We start from the raw sequence: 14,291 nt of genomic DNA on the forward strand, positions 1-14,291 counted from the left end.
CTGACCTCTCTGCCGTTGTTGAAAAAGAATAACTGAAAACACAGTTTCTGCCCAGTTTCAAACTGGGGATCTTTCGCCTGTAATGCAAACGTGATGACTGATACACTACGGAAAGCTGCACTGGACACTCCCTTCCCCTTGACGATGAAATGCCATCGTTTCTTCGAATATTGCTGACAATGCAAGGGAAGAACCAAAAACATCGCTAAAGGCAATTCTTTAATCGAATTAAAAGGTATGCATTAACTGGAAAAAAGACGCTGATTTATTTCCAGCTGACAGCAAAGATGTTTCCGCCCAGTTTTGAACTAGGGACCTTTCGCGTGTTAGGCGAACGTGATGACCACTACACTACGGAAACCTGAATGCAAGCGGCTCCGCCCCTTCCAATCTAATGATTTCTGACGTGAACAAGTACTTTCATAAAAGCTGCATTTGCTCTTCCAGTTGCATCACCGAAATTTGGTCTTCCTAAGAATAGATGCAGATACTGGCAGGTATACTCACGAGAAGTCTTGAAGTGAAGCATCAGCTGACCTCTCTGCCTTTGTTGAAAGAGAATTACAGAAAATACTGTTCCTGCCCAGTTTCGAACTGGGGACCTTTCGCGTGTGAGGCGAACGTGATGACCACTACACTACAGAAACCTGTACAGGAGACCCTCTTCCCCTTGATGATGAAATGCCATCGTTACTACTGTTGTGATGGCCTCCCACGTGCTCTGAAAAGAACAATAGAGAGGCCTACATCCTGAAGCCTGGGCCAGAGTTGTCTACCTGTTTGAAAATGGCGCCATGACCCCAGGATCCACCCCTAGGGTGTGGTTCTGAGTTTGAAGAGGAGGGCATTTGCTAGACACCAGCGCCCTCAGCAGGGATCCCCGATGACGTCACACAGGTAATAAAGACGCTCCATGGCTCTTGATCTTCGCTTTTTCCCAGTGCCCCGGTTGTGGGAGAGAGCTGTCCCAGCTTTTGTCTGGACCTCTCCAATGATATTCTAATTGCTTCAGACAATGGATCAGCCTCCATACTTCTCCTTTTGGATCTTAGTGCTGCTTTCGCAACCATAGATCACAATATTTTACTACAGAGACTGGAACATGAAATTGGGATTAAAGGAACTGCAATCAGGTGGTTCAAATCCTATTTATCAGATAGACATCAGTTTGTTCATGTTCACAACAGCTCCTCCTCATGCACTGCAGTCAGTTATGGAGTCCCACAGGTTTGGGTACTTGGACCAATCGTCTTTACGCTTCATCTAGGCACCAAATGCCATCTTTACTACCGCAATTACACAATGAATTGACCAAACAAACAGCTGAAGCCAACATTTTCTATTCTAATTCAGAGGTGGCACTTACCAAATACACAGGTCATACTCGTTGCATTTTTTTTTCATATTAAGAGCCAACAGCAAATCTGTTTCTACCCAGTTTCAAACTTGGGATCTTTCGCGTGTAATGCAAACGTGATGACCGATACACTACGAAAACCTGCACTGGACACTCCCTTCCCCTTGACGATGAAATGCCATCGTTAATACGAAAATTAAAACAGCAAATGAGAATGCAAGGCAGGAACCAAAAACATCGCGAAAGCCAATTCTCCAATTGAATTAAGAGGTATGCATTAACTAGAAACAGACGCTGATTTATTTCCAGCTGACAGTAAAGATGTTTCCACCCAGTTTCGAGCTGGGGACCTTTCACAAGTTAGGCGAACGTGATGACCACTACACTACGGAAACCTGCACAGGTCACCGAATTCCCCTTGACAATGAAATGCCAGCGTTACTACAGCAATGACCCAAACAAAGAGCTGAAGCCATTTCTCTAATCTAAATCAGAGGTAGCAATAACCAAACACACAGGCCCGGCTTGTGTAGAGCCGACAGCAAATCTGTTTCTGCCCAGGTTCGAACTGGGGATCTTTCGCGTGTAAGGCGAACGTGATGACCACTACACTACAGAAACCTGAGCACAAGTTGCTCTTCCCCTTCTGTCAGGTTTAAGCCACCTAGAACATGATGAAACACAGGGAAGAAAGACAAAGGACAACAGCGCTCATTTTTACTTGCAAGGAGAACAGACAGAGATATGTTCAGTTACATTCTCAAACTGCTCTGAAGTATCTCTACCGTTCTCCCCTCTTTATTTCCTTAGGGTGGTCCCTAGTTAGTATGATCTCAAGTCCTGTAAGAAAAACACAAGTTTCTGCATTCCTGCAGGGTTAGTAAAAGTACAAAAGATACTCATGAGAAGTGTTGAAGTAAAGTATTAGCTGATCTTTGACCTCTCTACCTTTGTTAAGAAACACAGAAAGTTCTGTTTCTGCCCAGTTTCAAACTGTGGACCTTTCGCCTGTAATGCAAACGTGATGACCGATACACTACGGTTCTGAGTTTGAAGAGGAGGGCATTTGCTAGACACCAGCGCCCTCAGCAGGGATCCCCGATGACGTCACACAGGTAATAAAGACGCTCCATGGCTCTTGATCTTCGCTTTTTCCCAGTGCCCCGGTTGTGGGAGAGAGCTGTCCCAGCTTTTGTCTGGACCTCTCCAATGATATTCTAATTGCTTCAGACAATGGATCAGCCTCCATACTTCTCCTTTTGGATCTTAGTGCTGCTTTCGACACCATAGATCACAATATTTTACTACAGAGACTGGAACATGAAATTGGGATTAAAGGAACTGCAATAAGGTGGTTCAAATCCTATTTATCAGATAGACATCAGTTTGTTCATGTTCACAACAGCTCCTCCTCATGCACTGCAGTCAGTTATGGAGTCCCACAGGTTTGGGTACTTGGACCAATCGTCTTTACGCTTCATCTAGGCACCAAATGCCATCATTACTACCGCAATTACACAATGAATTGACCAAACAAACAGCTGAAGCCAACATTTTCTATTCTAATTCAGAGGTAGCACTTACCAAATACACAGGTCATACTCGCTCCACGGCTCTCGATCTTCGCTGTTTCCCAGTGCCCCGGTTGTGGGAGAGAGCTGTTCCAGCTTTCGTCTGGACCTCTGATTGTTGCATCACCGAAATTTGCTCTTCCTACGAATAGACGCAGATACAGGCAGGTCTACTCACGAGAAGTCTTGAAGTGAAGCATCAGCTGATCTCTGACCTCTCTGCCGTTGTTGAAAAAGAATAACTGAAAACACAGTTTCTGCCCAGTTTCAAACTGTGGACCTTTCGCGTGTGAGGCTAACGTGATGACCACTACACTACGGAAACCTGAATGCAAGCTGCTCCGCCCCTTCCAATCTAATGATTTCTGACGTGAACAGGTACTTTCATAAAAGCTGCATTTGCTCTTCCAGTTGCATCACCGAAATTTGGTCTTCCTAAGAATAGATGCAGATACTGGCAGGTATTCTCACGAGAAGTCTTGAAGTGAAGCATCAGCTGACCTCTGACCTCTCTGCCTTTGTTGAAAGAGAATTACAGAAAACACAGTTTCTGCCCAGTTCGGAACTGGGGACCTTTCGCTTGTGAGGCGAACGTGATGACCACTACACTACAGAAACCTGCGCAGGACGCCCTCTTCCCCTTGATGATGAAATGCCATCGTTAATACGAAAATTGAAGCAACTGAGAATGCAAGGCAGGAACCAAAAACATCTGTTTCCAGCTAACAGCAAACATGTTTCCGCCCAGTTTCGAACTGGGGACCTTTCGCGTGTTAGGCGAACGTGATGACCACTACACTACGGAAACCCGCAAAGGTCACCTCCTTCCGCTTATCAAGAAATGCCATCATTAACACTGTTGCGATAATTGCAGTGGTATCAGATGTCGGAAGAGGCCGTCCCACAAGTGTCTCTGGCTTTACATGCTAAACATCAGGCTAAAGAATTGGGTGGGATGGTAAAACTAGCATTAGCACAGGATGATTGGGTTATCACGGACATTCGCGGAGTACTTTATTCGGCTAGAGCCAACATATACTCAATTCAAGTAGAAGCCGTAGATAGCTCAGTTCTGGAGGAGGCCCAGGTCTCCCGGTTTCACGGTAGAGAAAAAACAGATCACCCTGAGGCTGCGTCTATCATTGACTCTCTACCAGAGTCCCTATGGGCGCAGGGCCCGACAGAAGTGCGACTGGTGCAATGTGAACCATTAACTTTTGAGGTGAACACCTCTGATCCAGTGTGGATCAATCAGTACCCCCACAAGCCCCAAGCAGAGGAGGGCATTGCAGACACCATTCAGGGCCTCATATCACAGGGCGTATGATCTCTGACCTCTCTGCCGTTGTTGAAAAAGAATAACTGAAAACACAGTTTCTGCCCAGTTTCAAACTGGGGATCTTTCGCCTGTAATGCAAACGTGATGACCGATACACTACGGTTCTGAGTTTGAAGAGGAGGGCATTTGATAGACACCAGCGCCCTCAGCAGGGATCCCCGATGACGTCACACAGGTAATAAAGACGCTCCATGGCTCTTTATCTTCGCTTTTTCCCAGTGCCCCGGTTGTGGGAGAAATCCTATTTATCAGATAGACATCAGTTTGTTCATGTTCACAACAGCTCCTCCTCATGCACTGCAGTAAGTTATGGAGTCCCACAGGTTTGGGTACTTGGACCAATCGTCTTTACGCTTCATCTAGGCACCAAATGCCATCTTTACTACCGCAATTACACAATGAATTGACCAAACAAACAGCTGAAGCCAACATTTTCTATTCTAAATCAGCGGTAGCACTTACCAAATACAAAGGTCCGGTTTGTCTGTAGTTTTCTCATATTTAGAGCCGACAGCAGATCTGTTTCTGCTCAGGTTTGAACTGGGGATCTTTCGCGTGAAAGGCGACCGTGATGACCACTACACTACAGAAACCGGAGCACAAGCTGCTCTGCCCCTTCTGTCAGGTTTAAGCCACCTACAACATGATTAAACAGGGAAGAAAGACAAAGGACAACAGCGCTCATTTTTACTTGCAAGGAGAACAGACAGAGATATGTTCAGTTACATTCTCTAACTGCTCTGACGTATCTCTTCCGTTCTCCCCTCTTTATTTCCTTAGGGTGGTCCCTAGTTAGTATGATCTCAAGTCCTGTAAGAAAAACAAAAGTTTCTGCATTCCTGCAGGGTTAGTAAAAGTACAAAAGATACTCATGAGAAGTCTTGAAGTAAAGTATCAGCTGATCTCTCTACCTTTGTTAAGAAACACAGAAAGTTGTGTTTCTGCCCAGTTTCGAACTGTGGACCTTTCGCGTGTGAGGCTAACTTGAGTTAGAGAGTTGCCAGAGTTGTCTACATGTTTGAAAATGGCGCCATGACCCCAGGATCCACCCCTAGGGTATGGTTCTGAGTTTGAAGAGGAGGGCATTTGCTAGACGCCAGCGCCCTCATCAAGGTTCCCCAATGACGTCACACAGGTAATAAAGACGCTCTCTTGCATTTTTTCCATATTAAGAGCCAACAGCAAATCTGTTTCTACCCAGTTTCAAACTGGGGATCTTTCGCGTGTAATGCAAAGGTGATGACCGATACACTACGGAAAGCTGCACTGGACACTCCCTTCCCCTTGACGATGAAATGCCATCGTTACTTCGAATATTGCTGACAATGCAAGGGAAGAACCAAAAACATCGCTAAAGCCAATTCTTTAATCGAATTAAGAGGTATGGATTAACTAGAAACAGACGCTGATTTATTTTCAGCTGACAGCAAACATGTTTCCGCGCGGTTTCGCACTGGGGACCTTTCGCGAGTTAGGCGAACGTGATGACCACTACACTACCGAAACCTGAACGCAAGCTGCTCCACCCTTTCCAATCTAATGATTTCTGACGTGAACAGGTACTTTCATAAAAGCTGCATTTGCTCTTCCAGTTGCATCACCGAAATTTGGTCTTCCTCAGAATAGCTGTAGATACTGGCAGGTATACTCACGAGAAGTCTTGAAGTGAAGCATCAGCTGACCTCTGACCTCTCTGCCTTTGTTGAAAGAGAATTACAAAAAATACTGTTCCTGCCCAGTTTCGAACTGGGGACCTTTTGCGTGTGAGGCAAACGTGATGACCCCTACACTACAGAAACCTGCACAGGACACCATCTTCCCCTTGATGATGAAATGCCATCGTTAATACGAAAATTGAAGCAACTGAGAATGCAAGGCAGGAACCAAAAACATCTGTTTCCAGCTGACAGCAAACATGTTTCCGTCCAGTTTCGAACTGGGGACCTTTCGCGTGTTAGGCGAACGTGATGACCACTACACTACGGAAACCTGCACTGGTCACTCCCTTCCCCTTGACGATGAAATGCCATCGTTACTTCGAATATTGCTGACAATGCAAGGGAAGAACCAAAAACATCGCTAAAGGCAATTCTTTAATCGAATTAAGAGGTATGCATTAACTGGAAAAAAGACGCTGATTTATTTCCAGCTGACAGCAAAGATATTTCCGCCCAGTTTCAAACTGCAGCAGCTTTTGGAGCAGTTTCAAACTGGGGATCTTTCGCCTGTAATTTCGCCAGCTGACAGCAAAGATGTTTCCGCCCAGTTTCAAACTGGGGACCTTTCGCGTGTTAGGCGAACGTGATGACCACTACACTACGGAAACCTGAATGCAAGCTGCTCCGCCCCTTCCAATCTAATGATTTCTGACGTGAACAGGTACTTTCATAAAAGCTGCATTTGCTCTTCCAGTTGCATCACCGAAATTTGGTCTTCCTAAGAATAGATGCAGATACTGGCAGGTCTACTCACGAGAAGTCTTGAAGTGAAGCATCAGCTGACCTCTGACCTCTCTGCCTTTGTTGAAAAAGAATTACAGAAAATACTGTTCCTGCGCAGTTTTGAACTGGGGACCTCTCGCGTGTGAGGCGAACGTGATGACCACTACACTACAGAAACCTGCACAGGACACCCTCTTCCCCTTGATGATGAAATGCCATCGTTACTACTGTTGCGATCGCCTCCCACGTGCTCTGAAAAGAACAATAGAGAGGCCTACATCCTGAAGCCTGGGCCAGAGTTGTCTGCCTGTTTGGAAATGGCGCCATGACCCCAGGATTCACCCCTAGGGTGTGGTTCTGAGTTTGAAGAGGAGGGCATTTGCTAGACACCAGCGCTCTCAGCAGGGATCCCCGATGACGTCACACAGGTAATAAAGACGCTCTATGGCTCTTGATCTTCGCTTTTTCCCAGTGCCCCGGTTGTGGGAGAGAGCTGTCCCAGCTTTTGTCTGGACCTCTCCAATGATATTCTAATTGCTTCAGACAATGGATCAGCCTCCATACTTCTCCTTTTGGATCTTAGTGCTGCTTTCGACACCATAGATCACAATATTTTACTACAGAGACTGGAACATGAAATTGGGATTAAAGGAACTGCAATAAGGTGGTTCAAATCCTATTTATCAGATAGACATCAGTTTGTTCATGTTCACAACAGCTCCTCCTCATGCACTGCAGTCAGTTATGGAGTCCCACAGGTTTGGGTACTTGGACCAATCGTCTTTACGCTTCATCTAGGCACCAAATGCCATCTTTACTACCGCAATTACACAATGAATTGACCAAACAAACAGCTGAAGCCAACATTTTCTATTCTAATTCAGAGGTAGCACTTACAAAATACACAGGTCATACTCGCTCCACGGCTCTCGATCTTTGCTGTTTCCCAGTGCCCCGGTTGTGGGAGAGAGCTGTTCCAGGTTTGGTCTGGACCTCTGATTGTTGCATCACCGAAATTTGCTCTTCCTATGAATAGACGCAGATACTGGCAGGTCTACTCACAAGAAGTCTTGAAGTGAAGCATCAGCTGATCTCTGACCTCTCTGCCGTTGTTGAAAAAGAATAACTGAAAACACAGTTTCTGCCCAGTTTCGAACTGGGGACCTTTCGCGTGTGAGGCAAACGTGATGACCACTACACTACAGAAACTTGCACAGGACCCCCTCTTCCCCTTGATGATGAAATGCCATCGTTAATACGAAAATTGAAGCAACTTAGAATGCAAGGCAGGAACCAAAAACATCTGTTTCCAGCTGACAGCAAACATGTTTCCGCCCAGTTTCGAACTGGGGACCTTTCGCGTGTTAGGCGAACGTGATGACCACTACACTACGGAAACCCGCACAGGTCAACTCCTTCCGCTTATCAAGAAATGCCATCATTACCACTGTTGCGATAGCCTCCCACGTGCTCTGAAAAGAACAATCGAGAATCCTACATCCTGAAGCCTGGGCCAGAGTTGTCTACCTGTTTGAAAATGGCGCCATGACCCCAGGATCCACCCTTAGGGTATGGTTTTGAGTTTGAACAGGAGGGCATTTGCCAAACGCCAGCGCCCTCAGCAGGGATCCCCGATGACGTCACACAGGTAATAAAGACGCTTCATGGCTCTTGATCTTCGCTTTTTCCCAGTGCCCCAGTTGTGGTAGAGAGCTGTCCCAGCTTTCGAGTAGCAGCAGCGGTGTCCCTGACACCAGAACAATTGCAGTGGTATCAGATGTCGGAAGAGGCCGTCCCACAAGTGTCTCTGGCTTTACATCCTAAACATCAGGCTAAAGAATTGGGTGGGATGGTAAAACTAGCATTAGCACAGGATGATTGGGTTATCACGGACATTCGCGGAGTACTTTATTCGGCTAGAGCCAACATATACTCAATTCAAGTAGAAGCCGTAGATAGCTCAGTTCTGGAGGAGGCCCAGGTCTCCCGGTTTCACGGTAGAGAAAAAACAGATCACCCTGAGGCTGCGTCTATCATTGACTCTCTACCAGAGTCCCTATGGGCGCAGGGCCCGACAGAAGTGGGACTGGTGCAATGTGAACCATTAACTTTTGAGGTGAACACCTCTGATCCAGTGTGGATCAATCAGTACCCCCACAAGCCCCAAACAAAGGAGGGCATCGCAGACACCATTCAGGGCCTCATATCACAGGGCGTATGATCTCTGACCTCTCTGCCGTTGTTGAAAAAGAATAACTGAAAACACAGTTTCTGCCCAGTTTCAAACTGGGGATCTTTCACCTGTAATGCAAACGTGATGACAGATACACTACGGAAAGCTGCACTGGACACTCCCTTCCCCTTGACGATGAAATGCCATCGTTTCTTCGAATATTGCTGACAATGCAAGGGAAGAACCAAAAATATCGCTAAAGGCAATTCTTTAATCGAATTAAGAGGTAAGCATTAACTGGAAAAAAGACGCTGATTTATTTCCAGCTGTCAGCAAAGATGTTTCCGCCCAGTTTCGAACTGGGGACCTTTCGCGTGTTAGGCAAACGTGATGACCACTACACTACGGAAACCTGAATGCAAGCTGCTCCGCCCCTTCCAATCTAATGATTTCTGACGTGAACAGGAACTTTCATAAAAGCTGCATTTGCTCTTCCAGTTGCATCACCGAAATTTGGTCTTCCTAAGAATAGATGCAGATACTGGCAGGTATACTCACGAGAAGTCTTGAAGTGAAGCATCAGCTGACCTCTGACCTCTCTGCCTTTGTTGAAAAAGAATTACAGAAAATACTGTTCCTGCCCAGTTTCGAACTGGGGACCTTTCGCGTGTGAGGCGAACGTGATGACCACTACACTACAGAAACCTGTACAGGACACCCTCTTCCCCTTGATGATGAAATGCCACCGTTACTACTGTTGTGATGGCCTCCCACGTGCTCTGAAAAGAACAATAGAGAGGCCTACATCCTGAAGCCTGGGCCAGAGTTGTCTGCCTGTTTGGAAATGGCGCCATGACCCCAGGATCCACCCCTACACTACAGAAACCTGCACAGGACACCCTCTTCCCCTTGATGATTAAATGCCATCGTTAATACGAAAATTGAAGCAATTGAGAATGCAAGGCAGGAACCAAAAACATCTGTTTCCAGCTGACAGCAAACATGTTTCCGCCCAGTCTCGAACTGGGGACCTTGCGCGTGTGAGGCGAATGTGATGACCACTACACTACAGAAACCTGCACAGGTCAGCCCCTTCCCCTTGATGATGAAATGCCATCGTTAATACGAAAATTGAAGCAACTGAGAATGCAAGGCAGGAACCAAAAACATCTGTTTCCAGCTGACAGCAAACATGTTTCCGCCCAGTTTCAAACTGGGGACCTTTCGCGTGTTAGGCGAACGTGATGACCACTACAATACGGAAACCCGCACAGGTCACCTCCTTCCGCTTATCAAGAAATGCCATCATTACCACTGTTGCGATAGCCTCCCACGTGCTCTGAAAATAACAATCGAGAATCCTACATCCTGAAGCCTGGGCCAGAGTTGTCTACCTGTTTGAAAATGGCGCCATGACCCCAGGATCCACCCCTAGGGTATGGTTTTGAGTTTGAATAGGAGGGCATTTGCCAAACGCCAGCGCCCTCAGCAGGGATCCCCAATGACGTCACACAGGTATTAAAGACGCTTCATGGCTCTTGATCTTCGCTTTTTCCAAGTGCCCCAGTTGTGGTAGAGAGCTGTCCCAGCTTTCGAGTAGCAGCAGCGGTGTCCCTGAAACCAGAACAATTGCAGTGGTATCAGATGTCGGAAGAGGCCGTCCCACAAGTGTCTCTGGCTTTACATCCTAAACATCAGGTTAAAGAATTGGGTGGGATGGTAAAACTAGCATTAGCACAGGATGATTGGGTTATCACGGACATTCGCGGAGTACTTTATTCGGCTAGAGCCAACATATACTCAATTCAAGTAGAAGCCGTAGATAGCTCAGTTCTGGAGGAGGCCCAGGTCTCCCGGTTTCACGGTCTATCATTGACTCTCTACCAGAGTCCCTATGGGCGCAGGGCCCGACAGAAGTGCGACTGGTGCAATGTGAACCATTAACTTTTGAGGTGAACACCTCTGATCCAGTGTGGATCAATCAGTACCCCCACAAGCCCCAAGCAGAGGAGGGCATCGCAGACACCATTCAGGGCCTCATATCACAGGCTCACGAGAAGTCTTGAAGTGAAGCATCAGCTGACCTCTGACCTCTCTGCCTTTGTTGAAAAAGAATTACAGAAAATACTGTTCCTGCCCAGTTTCGAACTGTGGACCTTTCGCGTGTGAGGCGAACGTGATGACCACTACACTACAGAAACCTGTACAGGGCCCTTTCTTCCCCTTGATGATGAAATGCCACCGTTACTACTGTTGCGATCGCCTCCCACGTGCTCTGAAAAGAACAATAGAGAGGCCTACATCCTGAAGCCTGGGCCAGAGTTGTCTGCCTGTTTGGAAATGGCGCCATGACCCCAGGATCCACCCCTACACTACAGAAACCTGCACAGGACACCCTCTTCCCCTTGATGATTAAATGCCATCGTTAATACGAAAATTGAAGCAACTGAGAATGCAAGGCAGGAACCAAAAACATCTGTTTCCAGCTGACAGCAAACATGTTTCCGCCCAGTTTCGAACTGGGGACCTTTCGCGTGTTAGGCGAACGTGATGACCACTACACTACGGAAACCCGCACAGGTCACCTCCTTCCGCTTATCAAGAAATGCCATCATTACCACTGTTGCGATAGCCTCCCACGTGCTCTGAAAATAACAATCGAGAATCCTACATCCTGAAGCCTGGGCCAGAGTTGTCTACCTGTTTGAAAATGGCGCCATGACCCCAGGATCCACCCCTAGGGTATGGTTTTTGAGTTTGAACAGGAGGGCATTTGCCAAACGCCAGCGCCCTCAGCAGGGATCCCCGATGACGTCACACAGGTAATAAAGACGCTTCATGGCTCTTGATCTTCGCTTTTTCCCAGTGCCCCAGTTGTGGTAGAGAGCTGTCCCAGCTTTCGAGTAGCAGCAGCGGTGTCCCTGACACCAGAACAATTGCAGTGGTATCAGATGTCGGAAGAGGCCGTCCCACAAGTGTCTCTGGCTTTACATCCTAAACATCAGCTTAAAGAATTGGGTGGGATGGTAAAACTAGCATTAGCACAGGATGATTGGGTTATCACGGACATTAGCGGAGTACTTTATTCGGCTAGAGCCAACATATACTCAATTCAAGTAGAAGCCGTAGATAGCTCAGTTCTGGAGGAGGCCCAGGTCTCCCGGTTTCACGGTAGAGAAAAAACAGATCACCCTGAGGCTGCGTCTATCATTGACTCTCTACCAGAGTCCCTATGGGCGCAGGGCCCGACAGAAGTGGGACTGGTGCAATGTGAACCATTAACTTTTGAGGTGAACACCTCTGATCCAGTGTGGATCAATCAGTACCCCCACAAGCCCCAAGCAGAGGAGGGCATTGCAGACACCATTCAGGGCCTCATATCACAGGGCGTATGATCTCTGACCTCTCTGCCGTTGTTGAAAAAGAATAACTGAAAACACAGTTTCTGCCCAGTTTCAAACTGTGGACCTTTCGCGTGTGAGGCTAACGTGATGACCACTACACTACGGAAACCTGAATGCAAGCTGCTCCGCCCCTTCCAATCTAATGATTTCTGACGTGAACAGGTACTTTCATAAAAGCTGCATTTGCTCTTCCAGTTGCATCACCGAAATTTGGTCTTCCTAAGAATAGATGCAGATACTGGCAGGTATACTCACGAGAAGTCTTGAAGTGAAGCATCAGCTGACCTCTGACCTCTCTGCCTTTGTTGAAAGAGAATTACAGAAAACACAGTTTCTGCCCAGTTCGGAACTGGGGACCTTTCGCGTGTGAGGCGAACGTGATGACCACTACACTACAGAAACCTGCGCAGGACACCCTCTTCCCCTTGATGATGAAATGCCATCGTTAATACGAAAATTGAAGCAACTGAGAATGCAAGGCAGGAACCAAAAACATCTGTTTCCAGCTGACAGCAAACATGTTTCCGCCCAGTTTCGAACTGGGGACCTTTCGCGTGTTAGGCGAACGTGATGACCACTACACTACGGAAACCCGCAAAGGTCACCTCCTTCCGCTTATCAAGAAATGCCATCATTAACACTGTTGCGATAATTGCAGTGGTATCAGATGTCGGAAGAGGCCGTCCCACAAGTGTCTCTGGCTTTACATGCTAAACATCAGGCTAAAGAATTGGGTGGGATGGTAAAACTAGCATTAGCACAGGATGATTGGGTTATCACGGACATTCGCGGAGTACTTTATTCGGCTAGAGCCAACATATACTCAATTCAAGTAGAAGCCGTAGATAGCTCAGTTCTGGAGGAGGCCCAGGTCTCCCGGTTTCACGGTAGAGAAAAAACAGATCACCCTGAGGCTGCGTCTATCACTGACTCTCTACCAGAGTCCCTATGGGCGCAGGGCCCGACAGAAGTGCGACTGGTGCAATGTGAACCATTAACTTTTGAGGTGAACACCTCTGATCCAGTGTGGATCAATCAGTACCCCCACAAGCCCCAAGCAGAGGAGGGTATCGCAGACACCATTCAGGGCCTCATATCACAGGGCGTATGATCTCTGACCTCTCTGCCGTTGTTGAAAAAGAATAACCGAAAACACAGTTTCTGCCCAGTTTCAAACTGGGGATCTTTCGCCTGTAATGCAAACGTGATGACCGATACACTACGGTTCTGAGTTTGAAGAGGAGGGCATTTGATAGACACCAGCGCCCTCAGCAGGGATCCCCGATGACGTCACACAGGTAATAAAGATGCTCCATGGCTCTTGATCTTCGCTTTTTCCCAGTGCCCCGGTTGTGGGAGAGAGCTGTCCCAGCTTTTGTCTGGACCTCTCCAATGATATTCTAATTGCTTCAGACAATGGATCAGCCTCCATACTTCTCCTTTTGGATCTTAGTGCTGCTTTCAACACCATAGATCACAATATTTTACTACAGAGACTGGAACATGAAATTGGGATTAAAGGAACTGCAATAAGGTGGTTCAAATCCTATTTATCAGATAGACATCAGTTTGTTCATGTTCACAACAGCTCCTCCTCATGCACTGCAGTCAGTTATGGAGTCCCACAGGTTTGGGTACTTGGACCAATCGTCTTTACGCTTCATCTAGGCACCAAATGCCATCTTTACTACCGCAATTACACAATGAATTGACCAAACAAACAGCTGAAGCCAACATTTTCTATTCTAAATCAGCGGTAGCACTTACCAAATACAAAGGTCCGGTTTGTCTGTAGTTTTCTCATATTTAGAGCCGACAGCATATCTGTTTCTGCTCAGGTTTGAACTGGGGATCTTTCGCGCGAAAGGCGACCGTGATGACCACTACACTACAGAAACCGGAGCACAAGCTGCTCTGCCCCTTCTGTCAGGTTTAAGCCACCTACAACATGATTAAACAGGGAAGAAAGACAAAGGACAACAGCGCTCATTTTTACTTGCAAGGAG

General features: G+C 46.9%; 18 non-coding genes across 18 annotated transcripts; all 18 read right to left on the reverse strand.

Moving 5' to 3' along the window:
- Window positions 1-288: 288 nt before the first annotated feature.
- Window positions 289-361, reverse strand: trnav-aac (transfer RNA valine (anticodon AAC)). Its single transcript has one exon. It is a non-coding gene; the product is annotated as a tRNA-Val (tRNA).
- A 213-nt stretch (window positions 362-574) lies between these two features.
- trnav-cac (transfer RNA valine (anticodon CAC)) lies at window positions 575-647 on the reverse strand. The gene has a single exon. It is a non-coding gene; the product is annotated as a tRNA-Val (tRNA).
- Window positions 648-1,905: 1,258 nt separating this feature from the next.
- On the reverse strand, window positions 1,906-1,978 carry trnav-uac (transfer RNA valine (anticodon UAC)). The gene has a single exon. It is a non-coding gene; the product is annotated as a tRNA-Val (tRNA).
- A 1,685-nt stretch (window positions 1,979-3,663) lies between these two features.
- Window positions 3,664-3,736, reverse strand: trnav-aac (transfer RNA valine (anticodon AAC)). The gene has a single exon. It is a non-coding gene; the product is annotated as a tRNA-Val (tRNA).
- Window positions 3,737-4,787: 1,051 nt separating this feature from the next.
- On the reverse strand, window positions 4,788-4,860 carry trnae-uuc (transfer RNA glutamic acid (anticodon UUC)). Its single transcript has one exon. It is a non-coding gene; the product is annotated as a tRNA-Glu (tRNA).
- A 1,133-nt stretch (window positions 4,861-5,993) lies between these two features.
- Window positions 5,994-6,066, reverse strand: trnav-cac (transfer RNA valine (anticodon CAC)). Its single transcript has one exon. It is a non-coding gene; the product is annotated as a tRNA-Val (tRNA).
- A 117-nt stretch (window positions 6,067-6,183) lies between these two features.
- trnav-aac (transfer RNA valine (anticodon AAC)) lies at window positions 6,184-6,256 on the reverse strand. The gene has a single exon. It is a non-coding gene; the product is annotated as a tRNA-Val (tRNA).
- Window positions 6,257-6,520: 264 nt separating this feature from the next.
- Window positions 6,521-6,593, reverse strand: trnav-aac (transfer RNA valine (anticodon AAC)). Its single transcript has one exon. It is a non-coding gene; the product is annotated as a tRNA-Val (tRNA).
- Window positions 6,594-6,813: 220 nt separating this feature from the next.
- trnav-cac (transfer RNA valine (anticodon CAC)) lies at window positions 6,814-6,886 on the reverse strand. The gene has a single exon. It is a non-coding gene; the product is annotated as a tRNA-Val (tRNA).
- A 958-nt stretch (window positions 6,887-7,844) lies between these two features.
- trnav-cac (transfer RNA valine (anticodon CAC)) lies at window positions 7,845-7,917 on the reverse strand. The gene has a single exon. It is a non-coding gene; the product is annotated as a tRNA-Val (tRNA).
- Window positions 7,918-8,034: 117 nt separating this feature from the next.
- Window positions 8,035-8,107, reverse strand: trnav-aac (transfer RNA valine (anticodon AAC)). The gene has a single exon. It is a non-coding gene; the product is annotated as a tRNA-Val (tRNA).
- A 1,113-nt stretch (window positions 8,108-9,220) lies between these two features.
- trnav-aac (transfer RNA valine (anticodon AAC)) lies at window positions 9,221-9,293 on the reverse strand. The gene has a single exon. It is a non-coding gene; the product is annotated as a tRNA-Val (tRNA).
- A 220-nt stretch (window positions 9,294-9,513) lies between these two features.
- trnav-cac (transfer RNA valine (anticodon CAC)) lies at window positions 9,514-9,586 on the reverse strand. The gene has a single exon. It is a non-coding gene; the product is annotated as a tRNA-Val (tRNA).
- Window positions 9,587-9,884: 298 nt separating this feature from the next.
- Window positions 9,885-9,957, reverse strand: trnav-cac (transfer RNA valine (anticodon CAC)). Its single transcript has one exon. It is a non-coding gene; the product is annotated as a tRNA-Val (tRNA).
- Window positions 9,958-11,009: 1,052 nt separating this feature from the next.
- trnav-cac (transfer RNA valine (anticodon CAC)) lies at window positions 11,010-11,082 on the reverse strand. The gene has a single exon. It is a non-coding gene; the product is annotated as a tRNA-Val (tRNA).
- A 298-nt stretch (window positions 11,083-11,380) lies between these two features.
- On the reverse strand, window positions 11,381-11,453 carry trnav-aac (transfer RNA valine (anticodon AAC)). The gene has a single exon. It is a non-coding gene; the product is annotated as a tRNA-Val (tRNA).
- Window positions 11,454-12,804: 1,351 nt separating this feature from the next.
- Window positions 12,805-12,877, reverse strand: trnav-aac (transfer RNA valine (anticodon AAC)). The gene has a single exon. It is a non-coding gene; the product is annotated as a tRNA-Val (tRNA).
- Window positions 12,878-14,110: 1,233 nt separating this feature from the next.
- trnae-uuc (transfer RNA glutamic acid (anticodon UUC)) lies at window positions 14,111-14,183 on the reverse strand. Its single transcript has one exon. It is a non-coding gene; the product is annotated as a tRNA-Glu (tRNA).
- Window positions 14,184-14,291: the final 108 nt, after the last annotated feature.

The sequence above is a fragment of the Echeneis naucrates genome, chromosome 4 (genome assembly GCF_900963305.1).
Source record: "Echeneis naucrates chromosome 4, fEcheNa1.1, whole genome shotgun sequence".
In the NCBI taxonomy this organism is placed as follows: Eukaryota; Metazoa; Chordata; class Actinopteri; order Carangiformes; family Echeneidae; genus Echeneis; species Echeneis naucrates.